At 41.3% G+C, this 15,054-nt stretch overlaps 1 long non-coding RNA gene across 2 annotated transcripts in view; it reads left to right on the forward strand.

Annotated features, from left to right (window-relative positions):
• The first annotated feature begins 5,050 nt into the window (after window positions 1-5,050).
• Window positions 5,051-15,054, forward strand: part of LOC125637249 (uncharacterized) — a 71,367-nt gene continuing 61,363 nt past the window's right edge. For both annotated transcript variants that reach the window (XR_012668530.1, XR_007356876.2), the window contains exon 1: window positions 5,051-5,307. This is a non-coding gene — a long non-coding RNA (uncharacterized LOC125637249). The remainder of the gene's footprint in view (window positions 5,308-15,054) is intronic.

Genomic DNA, 15,054 nt, shown 5'->3' on the forward strand with positions numbered 1-15,054 from the left:
ACAGAATTTGGTCTTTGCTTGGAAGCTCTTAATTTTGAATATTCTTATTGTACCTCAGTGTGAAGATGGGATGTTTTAATCCTCAATTTCCAGAGAAGTTTTCTCTTTTCATTTATTTTTGCTACTGTAATTTTGAAAAGGCCAATTTTCTGTAACCGTGTTCTGTTCCTGCAGAAAATATTATATTTGCAACAAGCAGTCTTGTTATTTTCACACAATAGCACATCACTTTACAATTCCAGTTCAGTAATTATCATCATTGTGGGTCAGTGCTTATAAGTCTGCAGGCATTTTTTGGCCCCATTTTTTGAAATCTTGTGCTTTCATCCAGTTTCCAAATGTAGTCCAAGCAATCAATCTAGTTCATTGTCACAGAATAAGCCCTGTATAAAAATCAACCTTCTTCTTCATTTTTTTTGAAAAGTTTACTATTTTAAATTTGAGTCATATTTCTGTAGTAAAAGTTGCTGTCTTTGTGCATCTCAGTTCTGAAACTGTCACAATATTTTCTCAAACATAGTCCTCCCTAACAAAAATATAAACTCTATCTTGATCAATACAATAATTCCTTAGAGGCAGCACCAACCCTTCCTAAATTGCTTAACAAAGGGACTGTCTTGGGATCCATTCTAAATCAATGGATCAAATGAGCAATTTTGTGTGCTAATAAAGAAAGTCAGCCAAATATAGACAGTTATGCACCATTGCAATGGCTGAGTTTAGCTGAAGCACTTGTATGCTTTTGCTCAAGAATTGCATCCTTGAGGACTGAATGAAGGATGGTTTTTGTGTATGAATCACTGTGAAACTTATTTCTTCATCTGTCCCTCTGAGGTGAGTTTGTGTACTTTCAGTGATTACCCAAAGCTTATCTGTTCAATCAAGTCTTCACTAAATGGCTGTATACTTAAGGCTTCTTTATGCACAGAAATTGCACTGGTTTAACTAAATGTATGATGATGCACCAATATCGTTAAACAGATGCAACTTTGTATGTGGGTGCTGTACATCAGTTTAAAGCTGTCTTATTTCCTCTTAGCTTGCTCCATAATAGTAGGAACATGTGAAACCAAAGTAAACCAGGTTTAAACCAATGTAGACTATCCACACATAAAATTGCACCAGTTTAGCTAAATCAGTGCAACATCACACCTTTGGTATAACTTTGTGTGTAAACTAGGCCAAAGTAACTATATTTTCCTTTAATGCTTGTCTCAGTTCTTTCCTAGTGGGTGGGTGACAAACTGGGCAAGAGTTAGAATGTTTTAAATCTGGAAAGATCTCTGAATGAAGTTCCGGTGCACAGTCTGGACTTAAAAAAAGCTGTTTAAAACTTCCAAACAAGCTGGCCCAGCAGTTTGGTCGTATCACATTGTGTTGCCATATGGGGGAATCAGAGTTTGTTTCCTGACTTAACCTCAAGTTTGCTAGTCACCGAGCTTAACCTCAGGGTCCCTGAGCTAGCAGGCCTGTGAACTCAGTCAAGAAGATCCCTTTTGAACGGTTAGTGTGAAAATAATTTTTCCATTGCACATTTTTCCATTTTTTTACTGAGGTTTGCCAGATAACATAAATCAGACCTGTGGGGTGGTGCTTTTCATACTGGGGAAGAGCTGGGTGTCTGATAGTGTCTATCCAGTAGTATCTATCTAAATACCTCAACAGATATGCAGGCCTGATTTTCCTCTCACTCACTCTGGTTTTTCACCACTGTAATACCTTTAACTCAAGTGGAGCGACTCCTGAGTGAAATGAGAATCTGGCCCATAGACAGTACTTTAATCTGCATAATTTATAGTTAGGTGAAACACTTTTGATTTCATTATATCTGATTTACTCTTCTTTATCTCTATTAAATGTCACTGTCATGAATATTTGCTTCTGGCAATAGGAAAATCTGCTTTTGCTGACATCCTTTGACTCATATTTATGTCACATAATGTCCTTTGGAGCCTACATTGGTGAAATGTACTTTATTGCCCCATCATTTCACCAACCAACTCATCATATGCTAGTACTCACTGCTTTTGGTGTAATGTTCATATAGCTAATGTACATTTTGTGCTGTAAGTTTAAATTTCCAAACAATACTTTCACATCTTAACTATGCAACGGTTTATTTCATTGGTTAAGTACATTTAAAAGTGACGATTTTATTCATAACTTGCATAACGGTCACCTTCACATCTAACTGAACAGTCTGTTAAAAAGAGAGGCAAGAAATACTGTACTTCTGTCAGTGATTTTAATTTGTGTAGATATAAAATTAGCTAAGCACACAGTTTCTCTCTGAGGCTGCAGTCGGAAAGCCAGATTTTCTTCCCAGATCAATTTATGCAAGAGGATAAAAGAGGAGGTAGAAGCATACTAAATAGCCTCTGAAATCTTATAGATGCTTTGGAAAATTCAGATTTCTTTTATGATTACAATTAAATTTCTACTATGAGTCAGCAGAATCATGACCTAAAGTTTCCCAGAAGTGAAAACTGGTAATAAAAAGAAAAAAGACCGGGTAAGAGTAACTGTTTATATATACATATAAAATATTTCTCTAGTGATAGGGACATCTATTCTTCTTAATATCTTCTAATAAATTTGATAATTTACAGAAGACTGCACTTTTCCAATCACTTGCATTGGTTTTGTAGGTTCTTCCATGGGCTTCCACTTTACCTCCACTTTGTTTTTAATTAAAAAAGAAATGTATGTAATTACTCCATTATAATTCTCTTTGTGATAGTACAAAGGCACCGAAAATGCATTGCATTATTTGAGAAGGCCAGCAATTATGAAAGATAATCCAAATGGCAGTGCTTGCCCGGTAAAAGTGAATGATAAAAGAGATGTTGCTATGTCCACATGTTATGAAGCAGATGGTGTCCACACCCCAAGTAATCATTCCCTCCTCCCCAATTTCCTGATCTCTAGAAGGGGATTGGATGGGAGTAGGAGCGGTTCTTTTACTTCCAAAAGGCCTAGTGCATCCAAACACCTTAGTGTATCTAAGCAATGATATCAGTGGGGTGAAACTGGAATCAGATTTAAGGGCACTATAGTCTGAGAGGTTTTATAATTTTTCCTTCTGCTTGGGGTCTAGTTGCTATTATCCTGGCCTTTGGGACAAAAGGCACCATTTTAAAACGTAGAATGGAAAAAGTATATTGAGTGACCACAAGAAAACATTTTTTTTGTAAATGTATGTCTATTTCTACTAGCAGCATCTGTGTCAGTGGTGTTATGGTTGTATATTTATTGTAAATAGTCCTTTTCAATTTCTGAGGCAGAAGAGTTGTTGATAAAATTTGAATTCGTGTCTTTTATACGGAAAAGTTTCTCATCAAATCTGAGGCAGTGATTTCTGAGTGAAGGAATACCAAACGTTTTGTGAGAACATTTGTGCGTTCTCTTCAGGGAAGCCCTTTCACTGTGCCTCTGTGTTTTAATGGCTTTGGACCAGTAAACAGCCGTAAGTGACAATGAAAAGTAATCTTTTAAATTTTTCAGTTTGCACAAATGCTCTTCTCCAAGAGAGAACTCAAATGAAGATTATATGAAGAGGGTGGTAGACTTTTAGTCCCTACATAGGTATGCAAAACTCTTCTGTTTAAGTTGCCCTGACTTTGGGTGCTAAAACGCTGTTAAGTTTGGGGTAAATACTGCTGGATTATTCTGGCTGTGACAGATAGTGCATGCAGTTGCAGTATCTTTGGGGACCATGTTGTGTTAAGTGTATGAATGGTTTATGTTACATTATGGGCTAGGAGTTGTATGTAACTCCAGAGTGGGAGGGTTGCCACAGCTCCACTGGGAATTCAAAACAGTCGAGGGTGACAGGTGAATCATTTATGTTATAAACACATCTGGAGGGGGACCAGCCCCTAGAAGACTTTCATATACTGGTTCAGACTGTTTTTTCCAGAAACCAACAAAGAAAAGCCTTTTAATTTAAAAAGGCTGGATTTCAACTGACTTGAGGCCTTCTTTCTGATCTAGCAAATGCAGAGCCTGGTGTCAAAGGCAGGCTGCAACTCTTACAGATGGGTTGGAAATATATTGGCCTATTAAGGTCTCATAACACTGACTGGTGACCTCTGGGAATCGGAAACTTAAGTGGGTGCCCTTGAAAGACCATGGAAGGTGAATGTGGGTGTAATTACCCTTAAATATTGAAATAGGCAGGGGGCAAAGTTAGATCTAATTAGGCTATAAAGGAATTAGAAATTAGGGAGATAAGAGAAAGCAATTTTTTCTTATATTTAAAATTTTGCTGTATGTTTAGAGTGCCACCACCAGATAATTGTACCTGGAAACTGGTATTTTGCTGAACTGTTTTAGTGGATTAGAGACACTTATAAAATGAACTTTAGAGCACATTTTATCTATTGAGCCTGCCGCCAACTAGTCAGTGCCAGCATCTTGAACCGTGCAAAGAAGTACTGCCCTTGAAAATGGTAATTTTCAGAAAGACAGCACCCATGGGTGGTGCGTGAACCGCTGGCTGGGGGAGGCTAACCCCCAATCCTGCCCCTTCTGCCTGAAGCCCTGTCCCTTCGACCCTCCGCCGGAGCCCATAGCCCCCCCACCATGGCCCCAGCCCTCACCTCAGGCTAGTGCCCCCAGCCTCGGCATGCTGGGAGGGTGGGCAGTGCAGTCCCAGTCCCAGTCCCAGAGTGCCAGGAGGGTGGGTGGTGCATCCCCAGCGCCAGCCTGAGCCCTAGCTGGGACCATGGCACAGGGACAGGGGAACTGGCAGGAGGGAGTCTGGGGATGGAGCATGGGCGAGGCAATGCCTGTTTGGGGAGGAACAGCTTCCCCCAGCCTATGATACCCGCTGACCATGACAGCGCCACCTCAGGCAGTTCTGATGGTTGATGATGTAAAATTATTACCAGAAATATAATATATTGGAGGTTGGTACTCCTGGTGCCTATAAGGGTGTCTTCTTCACTCTCACCAAGATGTACACACATGTGTGGGCACGCACACAAATGTTTTCAGTTTTGTTGGTGGCATTTTCCTTTAGTAAAAATAATCTGTTGTTTCTCCTCTATTTTTCCTTCAATTACTACAGTATTATGATTCCATAGAGCACAATTTCTGCTGCATGCACAGTCAGTAATTGAATTATAGAGGAAAGCATCTATGGAGATATGTAAAATCAAGATTTCCAGCTTTTTATGCAAGTGTTTTGCCCATGGAAGCGAAGAAGCAGCTGTACTAGCTTAAGGCAGCAGAGATTCTGCTAAAAATAACACAGGCTTCCTTGTACTATTTTTTGTCAATGCCTTCATTTCTTCTTCAGAAGCTGTAAGTATTTACTAATTCTCCTTTATTTATCTCGTGACTGCTTGGTAGTATATGCAAAAAAATAACTGAAAAAGGTTTCCTAAGACTAAGATTGTGCTTAACCCCAACAATTTAAACAGTACTCAGAATCCCTTGTTTAATCATTACAAGTGATCTGCCTTAAAATTTTTGTCCCTGTCTTCATGTGCTTCCTGTACCTTTATTTATGGCAAGATAAAAACAATGGTGAAACTTAGCTAGACCATAATAGACTTAATCTCTGGCTATAAGCTTGTGGAACAATTGGATATCTTTGAGATCATGTCATTACACAATGGAATCTGTCACTTAGTCTGCATAATGATTAGAATTTAGAAATGGGGATGATACCATTTTAAAGGTTCTGAGTTTGTGCAAGGTTTGAATAAACAAGAAGTAGGGATTTTTAAAATTAATATCTTACCAGAAATAATGAGGGGTCATATGGATTTGAAGTTTGCGACCCTAATGGACAGACATTTTATGAGAAGAAGCTCTCTCTTTTTGGACAGGATGAGACCATTCTCACAGTATTTATCTTTAAGCATCCAGTCACAACTTAAATTACTAATTTTTTTCTAAGCTTTGAAAGGGTTGAAAAAGAAGTTTGGGTTTTATCTCAGTGGATTCTTACTTTATTTGACCCAGTTTTTGGATCTGTAATCAGAATATATTTTTCTATTCAATCCATACACCCAAAGACTGAGCTGGATAGTCTGTCAATGCCATTCTAAATGGTGGCCCAAACTAGATGTATGAGGTGTCCCAGCTCAGAGAGGTTAGGTTGCTGTGCTTGATCTTAAATGAAGATCTTGACAGACTTCTTTCATTCAAATGCTTGCCAAAGTTCTTAGTAATAGAGAAACTACACAGCAGACCTTCATTTAATTGAATTTTTGAGATGTAAAATGAAAGATAAAGCTAGAAATGTAAACACAGCAATAGTAGGTAGAACATGTAGACCGGCTGCACATCTTGTTTTATTTTAACACAACAAAAATGCTACAGTATGATCAGCCATTCTGCTTCAAATAATGAATTCATTCATTAAGAAGACAAGAATACCTAACAATCCAAGAATTCTGAACAAAAGTAAGTATATTTAATATGGAATTAAACTACTTTAAGAATAGTTATTAAAAAGAATGGGATGTATAAAAACAACAGACAATTCAATAGAACATCATTTAGAATACAATGCTACAGTGAAATGGTGAAGGATGAAAATTTATCTGGAAAAATTAACAAATTGCATTTATAGCATCTGGCTGTGAAAGTTGCAATGATTGAAGGAAAGCCAGGAAATGTCAGCATGGTATAATCACTCTGCCTCCAAACAGGTTACAGAGAAAATGAATATAAAAAATGCCTGTCTTGGACTGCATGCAAGTATGTACAAGTGGTTGCCTAGTTTTTAGGTCCATTTATTTCAACTTAGGTGTTTGTATATGCATATACCTAATTTGTACATGTAAACATGGTAATTTTTGGGACTAGTCATATGAGAAACTGTTCATCAATATGAGTAAGCAGTTCTCAATCTGGCCCATGGAGAGGGAGCTAGATTTCTCCACAAGAAAGTACAAGGGCCTGTAAATTCCTTTGCTAAAAGATTCACAGAAAGTAGAAACAAAAGAGGCAAGAACACATTAAAAGTAAATTTGTTTAAATGGATAGTAATGGAAAACCAACTCTAGTAATTCCCCAGCTTATAGTAGAATACAATTCACTAGGGCAATTGCCAGTAAGGGAATATCTACACTGCATTTTGGAGCTCGTGGGAGCAAGCACCCAGCTTGGGTTGATAGGCTTGGGATAGCACGATTTTCACTGGCTTTCTAAAGAACTGTGTAGACAACATTTTGAAGTTATGGTTCAGGCTTGAGCTCGAATTCTAAAGTCCACCCCCTTCTGTAGGCTTCAGAGCTTGACCTCTAGCCCAAGCTGCAACTTCAAAGTACTGTCTACACAGTTCTTTCGAGAAACCAACACAAGCCCCCCTAGCATAAGACAACTCATGCCTTCTGATACTGGGTTGGGGGGCACAATCTAAATGGGAGGACACGTGACCTCCCCACGTGTCTCCTCTGCCCAGCAACCTCCCAGCCTGGGGCCCCCATGCTCTCCCCACCCCACCAAAGTTACCTGCGGAGGGGGTGGGGCTCTGTCCTTTTCCCTCCGCACCTCCCCCTCTGCACGTTTGGCAGCTGGGCCCCGGCAGGGAGCAGAAGGGAACTACTTCTCATGCCGGTTGAAGCTGGCTGCTCTGGGTCACTGACTCTGTGCAGCGCAGCAGCTGCCTGAGAAAGCCTGGCTAGGGCAGTGACCCATTCCATCCTCTCTGCTCCCTGCCTGGGCCCGGCTACCGGTCACGGGGCCTGAGCAAGGAGGAGCTCCCCCTCCCCACCAGCACTTTCCGGCTCACTTGGCCACTGTCCCTGGCAGCTGGGCCCAGGTGGGGAACAGAGGGAGCAGGGTGGGCTTCCACCCCTGCCAGGCACTCTCTCAGGCAGGTGCCGTGCTGAAGAGAACAGCGACCCAGAGTGGACGGTGTGAGAAGTAGCTGGTCCTGCCCCTTCTGGGTCCAGGCAGGGAGCGGCTGCCAGGGACAGGGGCTGAGCGTGCTGCGGGGGCAGACACAGTGGGAGAAGGGAGCCCCTCTCTGTGCCTCCAGGCAGGCCAAGCAGAAATCTGGGGGGAGCCACTTGTAGGGGGGCATGTGGGGTTATATTGCCTATGCCCCCTAGCCCAAGTCTGTTGACCCAGACTGGGAGGCTCGCTCCCATGGGCTCCAAAATGCTGTATAGACATATCCTGAGAGGCATCCTCTTGTTGTCAAAGTAGAGGACTTTAGTGAAGGATCTGGTCCTCAGTTGTGTACCTTAACTTCAAGACTATGTCTTCTCTCTGCAATTGTTCTAGCTGATTATCCAAATTACCCAGAGATTTGTTGTCCTTTATAATCAGGCACATAGCTGTCTGCCTTGATGAACTAGTTGTCTTGCAACATGGCCAGGATGGATACTATGAGTACAGGCAGGAGGTTCTCCTGCCATGTTAAATTCAAGAAACAATCTGGTATGAAGGCTGAGAGAAATTCTCAGAAGACCCATACTGGAACATATATTTGGAACTGTAATGCCTCTGGGCCTTGGTTTAAGGGTTTCTGTAAACCAAGCTCCCATGTGTGGGTGGTCAGAACTTCCCATTTCTTCTCTCCCTGCAGATGTGAAAAATGTGGACAGAATTTTTTGTTTTAGGTTATGTGTCGGTAGTTTATCTGAGAACAATCTACACCCAGGAGAGAATGAGTGTCCTGGTGCACAGGCTTCTGAAAGTATTCTGAGCAGTTAAGTAGGCCTGACTCCAACCCCTCATGTTTTCTCCTCGCTCGCTTTCCTTAATCGCTACCCCTCCTCCTTACCTGAGGCTCCCAACCCTTCTTCCTTCCCCTACCTCCCATTTCTGTTTCTCCTCCTCTCCATAATACCCCCATCCCTCACTGCAGACTCAATCACCTTTCCCTATTACCAACCACTCTTCCACCCATAATTACCCCTCTTGTCTCAAAAAACTTTCACAGAGGCAGTGTTTACAGTTCTTTTTCAGATTTCTGCCCAGGGTGGGTTTCCAACTGTAAAACTGCAGGCTCAGAGAGGTGTTAAATGGCCCATTCATCTCAATGAGATATTCTTAGCTGAAAGAGAATACCTGATGAAGATGAATGCAGCCTGAAACATTAGCTCTGAGAAGTGTAAACTGCTCCATTCATTTCAATGGGTATTCCCTTTCCCCCTCTCCAGTCCTGGAGAGTTTCTGATATGTGTCAAGCATACTTGTTCTCAGGGCCCAAATGGTGTGCCAGGTGAGGAGTGTCCTTGGTGCCCAACCCCCTCCATTTGTTAAACTTTTGAATACCTTACAGCCCACCCTGAGCCTGGCAACCCAGGCAGTTTTGTGGGTCGCCTGCCCCTAAACCTGGCCCTGCTTGTTCTTAGCTCCTCATCCCGGCTGCATCAATGTGTTCTTGACACATGTTCCCAACATGGCTGTCCTAATCTCCCCACCCAGAGGAGGGGAGGGGTAGGGCTTCCCCAGATCCTGATACATATGAGGGGGTAAGAAGAGGGGCTGAGGCACCCCAGATAGGCAAGCCCCCTCCAGAATCTGGCTCATATGAGTGGGGGGGGGGCAGGAAAGAGAGAATCACACCCTTGTAGATGAGTTGGGGATGCCCATATCATGGTACACACGGGAAGGGCAACGTGGTGTTGATAAGCACCCCAGACCCTATTATCCCCCAGAACACCTGTACCCCTTCCCAGTGCTCCAGCACTCGCCTCACACTCATACATACCCATTCTAGTTCCTCTCCTCCTCAGCTGATTCCCCTGTTTCCACCTACTCTTCCACCCCAATCCCCCTCCCCTCCCAGTAAGCATTTGCTTGTATAAAAATAGTTTGAGCACCTTCTGAATATTCCACTGTACTTAGATTACATTTCCCCAAAATAAAAATCCCCCTATGTGAGGGGCAGACTGGAGCAGTATGTCTGCTTTTTTTACTTCAGATTTCTGCCATGGAACCTGGGGTTTGTGCTTAGATTCAATGACCATAACATGTCCTCAGAGCCATGGTCCTGTGATGGAGAGGTAGTTTTCCAGATAGTTAGGCTCATGACTAGCCTCACATGCTTAATCACAGTCTCAATGGCTACACTGAGCACTTGCCTAGAGAGAAGCTAACTGGAGAAGCAAACTCTTTTTCAAATAATGTTTTAGTTGACTTCCCCCAAATGGCTGATGTGTGTTATGCACTCTGTTGAGGGTAACCCTTGCGGGTTGGAGACCCTGGTGTGATGATCTGAACCCTGAGCTGACCTCTCTCTGTGAGCACAAAAAAGGTTGCCGCAATCTCTCAACTTTAAGAAAAGTTGTTTTTTCCCTCAGGAGTTGTTTCCCTCTGGAACCCCTTGGTCAGAAGCGCCACATGTGGATTACTAACAGTACTCCGTGACCCCATGAGGAACACCAATTACAAGACAATTTGAGTAACTATGTAGATTATAGATCCCTTAGATTAAGAGTGAAGCTTTAAACAGAAAGTTGTTTTTAAACTTAACTATAGCACAGCTGTCATTCTGCTGTAATAGAAGCCTATCTAATGTAGAAGGAGGACTTCTCCATAAGCTGGCACTTTCTCTGATAAGCCTAGCTTGTCTGTCATGAGATCTGACAGATGCATGCTCTGTGTCCTGTACCTGTTCATTCAGGGAAATACTTGATTCAATGTGATGTTGCAGAGTAAACAGTAAGTTGCAAACACATTACAGAGATGGTTGTTTGCCAAACAGATTGTTCTCTTATATCAAAGCAAGCATATATTAAAACTTAACCACATAAAGTGACATAGTGTACTGAATTGTACCTCTTCTGTGTGTGGATTTCAGATAGTGTAGGCAATGGTAAAGCTAGGATAGAGCACAATATGGCATCCTACTAAAAAGCACAGGCCATGCTCGCCTTCTGAAGCCTCAGGAGATACAGTATTTCTTTCCTGAATGATGACATCATAATGCCCAATAGGTATGACAGTCTCTTCATTCTTTCCATTTATGCTTGCATCTACCATGAAGCTGCATGGAAAAATATTCCAGCTTAGCCCTAGCCTTGACAATAGCAAAACATGCGACTAGAACTCAAATGTTAATTAGAGCTCATCTGGTTCAGAAAAACAAACAAACAAAAACAACCGCTAAATTCATTTCTTCCACCTAACTCCAGATTACAAGAGCATTCCTATCCAAACACAGAAACTGTGGCCCAGTTCCAGGTCTCCTCTTCCCAACTCTCTGCCTTTCCCATCTGCAAATCTTTCCCCTTTATTTCAGATGTTGCTGAATCCAGTCAACACTTCTGTCAATCAGTACACTGAGCCTGAGAGCTCAGGAGTTCTAGCTCCACAGTGCTTCCCTCCTGTGAGGCTCTGTATACAGTCCATGAAGAAACCATCATCAATTCAGTCTAGACCAATGGTTCTCAGCCAGGGGTATGCGTACCCCTGGGGGTACGCAGAGGTCTTCCAGGGGGGTACATCAACTCATCCAGATATTTGCCTAGTTTTATAAACAGGCTACATAAAAAGCACTAGTGAAGTCCGTGCAAACTAAACTTTCATATAATGATTTGTTTATATTGCTCTATATACTATCCACTGAAATTTAAGTACAATATTTGAATTCCAGTTGTTTTATTTTATAATTGTATGGTAAAAAAGAGAAAGTCAGCAATTTTTCAGTAACAGTGTTCTGTGACACTTTTGTATTTTTACGTCTGATTTTGAAAGCAAGTAGTTTTTAAGAGAGGTGAAAATTGGGGTTATGAAAGACCAATCAGACTCCTAAAAGGGGTACAGTAGTCTGGAAAGGTTGAGAGGCACTGGTCTAGACTGCATAGCCTGAAGGCGGTAGTGAGAGATGAAAGCCAGTATCTAGTAAGATTAAAGGACGAGGCTCTTTAAGCAAGTCTGTATTGGGAAGACTGAAGAGAGATCTACTTATGGACAGTTGTTCTGAGGGGGAATATATATGAGTAATGCATCTTATGGCAGAGAAGAAGAACCAGTTTGAATTCGGATATTTATATAAATGGGTATATGGGAGAAACCCCTCCATTCTGTCAGGGTGAAGAGATCTTTGAGATATAGTGATAAGGTGCAACATACTGTACTGATGCTGTCAGCTATACACACAAGACACTTTAGAAATTCTCCTTCCCTTTCTGAGGGATTGAACTAAATATTCCTTTGCCATTAGCTCCTTTATGAAGGAGGTACTCACTGTGTCCTATGAAATAGCTCCTCCTCCCCTATCTGGCAAAATTCTCTCTCAGGTCCACAGAGGTTTACCTGAAAGATGGCTCAGGGAAGAACACAGCAATTAATTGAAGCAGTATTTTCTCAGAAGAACAATAATGAGGTCTCTGAGTTGCTGATGCCCTTTGCACTTGTTTTATAATACAGAATCATAGAAAGGTAGAGCTGGAAGGGACCTCAAGAAGTCATCAATTCCAGCCTCCTGCACTGTGGCAGGACTAAGCAACCCTAGACCATCCCTGACAGGTGTTTGTCAAACTTGTTTTTAAAAGCTTCCAATGAAAGGGACTCCACAACCTCCCTTGGAAGCCTATTCCAGAATTTGTTCTAACCCTTACAGTTAGAAAGTTTTCCTAACATCTAACCTAAATCTCCCTTGCTGCAGATTAAGCCCATTATTTCTTATCCTAACTTCAGTGGACATGGAGAACCATTGATCATCAATCTCTTTATAACAGCCTTTAACATATTGGAAGACTTGTTATGAAGTCCCCCGTCAGTCTTCTTTTCTCAAGGCTAAACATAGCCATTTTTTTAAACCTTTCAGATCAGTAGATCAGTTTTTCTAAACCCTTTCATCATTTTTGTTGCTCTCCTCTGGACTCTTTCCAGTTTCTCCACATCTTTCCTAAATTGTGGTACTCAAAATTGGACACAGTTGGGACCTCATCAGTGCCATGTAGAAACAGGACAATTACCTCATGTGTCTTACGTACAACCCTCCTGTTAATGCACCCCAGAATCATATTACCCTTTTTTGCAGCTATATCACATTGATGACTCATATTCAATTTCTGGTCCACTATAACCCCGAGATCCTTTCCAGCAATGCTAATACCTAGGCAGTTATTCCCCTTTTGTAGATGTTCATTTAATTTTTCCTTCCTAAGTGAAGTACTTTGCACTTGTCTTTTATTGAATGTCAACATGTTGAATTCAGACCAATTCTCCAATTTGTCAAGGTCATTTTGAATTTTAAACCTGCCCTCCAGAGGGCTTGCAACTCTTCCCAGCTTGGTGTCATCTGCAAATTTTATAAGCATACTCATTACTCCATTATCCAAGGAATTAATGAAAATATTGAATAGTACTGGAACCAGAACTGACCCCTGCAGGATCCTACGAGCTACATCCTCCCAATTTGACAGCAAATCATTGATAACTATTCTTTGAGTACAGTCTTTCAGCCAGTTGTACACTGACCTTATAGTAATTTCCTCTACACCACATTTCCCTAGTTTGCTTATGAGAATTTCATGTGGGACTGTATCAAAAACCTTTCTGAAATCAAGGCATATCATGTCTACTCTTTCCCCCCTCACTAGGCCACTAACCCTATCAACGAAGGAAATTACAATAATATACTCTTCAATCTCTCTCTCTAGGATGATCAGCAATGATTCGAGATACAAAGAGAAGGTCAGGAGAAAGCCACAGGCTTATTTATTAATTCACTAGAGTATGAAGAGATGTAATGGAGCGAAAAGAGGCATTGTGACTGCCACCACTATAGCGGTGCTGACACTGAGGAAGTAAAGGGATAGTACTTGCAGTATTATGTTTTTGTAGCACCTAGGTCAAGATACCAGTCTCATCAACTAGAGCATGATGAAAATGGATATAGACAGCCAAGCAAATACATATGGTATGAGTACCAAGTGTATTACTTAAGTGCAGTATTCCCCCAGTTGGCAGAGTCCACATAAGCTGTCATGATTTTTTTTAATGTATAATTAATTAGATAGGTCATTATTAGTTTCAGTTTGAACTGGATTCATTTTTTAAAAAAAAAAAGGACTTTCTACATTAAATAGAGAACAATATATGGAATGGAGTGTTCATCACCTTCCTTCTCTCCATGCATGAAACTGATAAAAGAGTAAAATGGAGGGAAGAAGGTATCCGGTATCAAGATGACTTTTAACTGAATGAGATCACATTCATGGAGGAGAGGGCCCTTTGTTATTACAATAGACAGCATTTTAAAACAACTTTTCTGATTAGTTGTTTAGCACTGAAACATAGAAATGAAGGGCTGGAAGGAACCTCGAGGTCATCGAGTCCATCTCCCTGCACTGAGGCAGGGCCAAGTAAACCTAGACCATCTCTGACAGGTGTTTGTCCAGTCAGTTCTTAAAAACCTCTAATGATGGGGATTCTACCACCTTTCTTGGAAGCTTACTCCAGAGCTTAACTACCCTTGCAGTTAGATATTAGGAAAAATGTTCTAATTTAAGGTTGTAAACTTCCCAGAGTAGCCATGCCCTAAATCTCCCTGGCTGCAGGTTAAGCCCATTACTACTTGTCCTGCTTTCAGTGGACGTAGAAAACAATTGATCACATTCTTCTTTATAACAACCCTTAACATACTGGAAGACTGTTATCAGGTTTCCCCCTCACCATTGCCAAGTAGAGCAGGACATTTATCTCCTGTGTTTTACATATGACTCCTGTGAATACACCCCAGAATATTAACCTTTTTCACAACTGCATCACAAGGCTGACTCATATACAATTTGTAATCCACTATAACCCCGGACTCCTTTTCATGAGCTACTAAAGCCCAGTTTTGTTATATACTCCATGTAACTCATGGGAAGTTTTAAGTGGCACTTTTGGAGTTCATGGATACTTCTAAGTCATTAAGTTCGGGAAGGGGCAGGAGAAGGCTTCACATGGAGTGACCATTTTATTTAGTTGAATTCTGTTGGCCCTTGTCCAAAGCCTATTGAAGTCAATGGAAACATCCTATTGACTTGAATAGGCTTTGGATTAGCCCCATAGGCCCCGATACAGCAAAGTAATTAGAGCCAGGCTTAATCCAGTTTAACACCCTTTAGTTTTCTTTGAGTTCAA

This window comes from Caretta caretta, chromosome 5 (assembly GCF_965140235.1).
Source record: "Caretta caretta isolate rCarCar2 chromosome 5, rCarCar1.hap1, whole genome shotgun sequence".
Classification (NCBI taxonomy): Eukaryota; Metazoa; Chordata; order Testudines; family Cheloniidae; genus Caretta; species Caretta caretta.